Below are 2688 nucleotides of genomic sequence, written 5' to 3'. Positions count from 1 at the left end.
GACCGGAGCTGCATATTCAAGGGTCGGGCGAATATAACCTTGGTAAAAATCACAGAGGTCTTGAACAGGGAGTCCGGAGTTTTTTTAGTTCTTTAGCCAGAAAAATCGTGAGCTGGCCTTTTTGGTTATAACATCTACATGTTTGTCCCATCTTAGATTACTAGATAACCAAAGGCCTAGAATACAAGCAGATTCTGTATACTTAAGGGACTTTCCGGCAAGTAAGATCTTGGGGGGTGGAGGGCAATTCCTCATGAATGAAAAGGTCATGAGCATACACTTCTCGGTATTTAAAATCATGTCATTTCTAGTCGCCCAGGTATTGAGTTGGTCAAGTGAGGATTGGATTAGGCACGCTTTATTATAAAGTCGACTCTCGCACACAGACATCAACATATTTGTATCGGTTTAAGATATCGTCTTTCAGAGCGTCATTAATGTATATCAAAAATAGACCCGGACCAAGTTGAGTGCCCTGCGGCACTCCAGAAGAAATTTCTTTTAAATCTGAGCAATTGTTGTGGTATCGGACACACTGACTTCGTTTGGTAAGAAAACTACAGATCCATGGCATAATGATGATGATGATCTTTATTTGCATGTTCCTGCCCATGTGGGCTAAATGCAGCAAATCCCATGATGGGATACTAATTATAAAGACTAAGTACTATAACATGTAGTATTACAATTGAATAAACAATACATCTGCAACTAAGCTATCACTATATCTAACGAACGTCCGTACACCACAGGCAATCATTTTATCTATCAACTTGGTATGATTTATCCTATCGAAAGCCTTACTAGATTCAGTTAGTAAGATTGTTTAAACACCTCTAGGGGTTTCGGCACCAAGAAGTGTATAGTTATTTAAGCTAGTGAGATAATGAGACATCCCTTTCCTGTTACCAAACTGGTTTGTATCCGCCACTCTGGCAACATTCTGGAGTACCCACTGAGTGATATAGGACTTAAAGGTTTTAGTGAAAATTGAAGTTAAGGATATTGGTCTCAAAGTTTCAATAGTGGCTGGTGTCTTGTTAGAAACAGGTGTTATAGACGCTTGCTTCCATTGAGTGGGAACGCATCCTTCTTCTAAAGATGAATTAAAGTGGGCTAACACTTCGCTAAACTCAGCTGCGAACATTTTAACAATTTTGAGTGATACCTTGTCGGGACCGTTCGATTTATGGGAAAAGGCGTCTTAGCCTTTCGTATAACTCCCAAGGACAAATTTCAGGGGGGTTTAAAGGGAGCAGAAGGTATGAGCGCAAACAGTATAGTAAGCAGCTTTTTTATTCTAGACGATAACTCTAACATATAACTTATTGACTTCTTTTTCTGTGACAGTGGAAGACTAAGGATCCCACTTTTCCTGAAATGTGTGAGTTCTGTGTTCGGAGGAGAGCTGTAGTTTTATGTAAAGTTGGATAGATTAGTATAGAATTTGTTGGCTTTTTCTTCCTTGATCGTAGAGGGGACAATTGTAAAATAAAATGTGCTCTGTCTGCCATATCTAACGTGCAGTATTTAGAAGTTCTTTCGCCCGTGGGGGTGGGCACTATTTGTAAATGCTATTTTGAGATTCAGCTTTCAAAGGGTGTGCAATAGGATACATGCAGAAGTTAATGGGTAATATTAAGTTGTTACCTTTCTACCATACCTCCCCTTTTCTGTCTGCACTCCCCACCATCCGTACAATGCGCAACCAATAATAAATTACCCTAATGGATATACCTACATTCAATGGGAATCTACCAAGGTCTTCTGAGTCTCATATCACAGAAATGGGTCATAATCTTCCCCGCTAACAGGTGTTCTATGAGTTTTGGTCCGGCAATAAGAACCGGTCCGGGGCGTGGCCTAAAAACTACGAAAGCTTATACCAATAAAACGTACCAAGGGAGGCTGCATTGGGCCACCTAACTGTGCGGTGGTAGCTCTGCATTAAAGTACCATTGTACATAGCTAGTAGATATGTTTCCTTATTTCTTTCGATGTATCATAACTGTCTTCATTTACCCAATTCTAAACTTAAATCACAATTAAAAACAAGATTGCTCAAGATGGCTCAAGACGACTCTAACAGACAAACAATTACATCAAAACACAGAATTATGATTAAGGTAGCCATGTCCAAGTTTATAATTCTGATTGCCATAACTCATGTTTAAGGCAAGAAAACAGCTTAGGAAATACTTCATAAGATCAGTAAATAACGGTCCGCTATTTTTAGCACTTCTCTGTATATAAAAAAATCACTCGACAACTTTTCTCTATAGTTCCGCCAACACTTCTGAAACATGTTCCAACTTAATGTCAAGACCCACGTAGAAATGGCCGAGTTAACAAGACCCTGGTCATCACATAGTTCCCTCCATTTGCAAGATAGTGGGAGGGGCACCAACTTTCACGGCGGGCCAAATGTAATACGAAGGGTGGTTCAAAAAGTAATGCAACAGGTCTTAGAACAGGCTCATTTTTTCATCGAATGAGATGAAATTTGGCACAATGGCATAGGCATATATCATCTTGAGATTGAAATATCTCAATTTGTTTGTCAGGATTTTTTAAGCGACTGAGTCGAGTTCAAGACGACCACACCCTTGGGAGGTTACGTCTAATGTCATTTACTCATTTGTGTCTATATTGTAAAGAAGTGAAACTGCATATGTGTAAAGCTGCATT

General features: G+C 39.5%; 1 protein-coding gene across 6 annotated transcripts in view; it reads left to right on the top strand.

Annotated features, from left to right (window-relative positions):
• LOC118424046 (5-hydroxytryptamine receptor 1D-like) overlaps nucleotides 1–2688 on the top strand; it is a 91806-nt gene that overhangs the window by 9093 nt on the left and 80025 nt on the right. The gene's annotated exons all lie outside the window — the stretch shown is intronic.

The sequence above is a fragment of the Branchiostoma floridae genome, chromosome 10 (genome assembly GCF_000003815.2).
Source record: "Branchiostoma floridae strain S238N-H82 chromosome 10, Bfl_VNyyK, whole genome shotgun sequence".
NCBI classification, from domain to species: domain Eukaryota; kingdom Metazoa; phylum Chordata; class Leptocardii; order Amphioxiformes; family Branchiostomatidae; genus Branchiostoma; species Branchiostoma floridae.
Note: the sequence above shows the minus strand (reverse complement) of the source record. Positions and strands in the feature narration are given on the sequence as shown.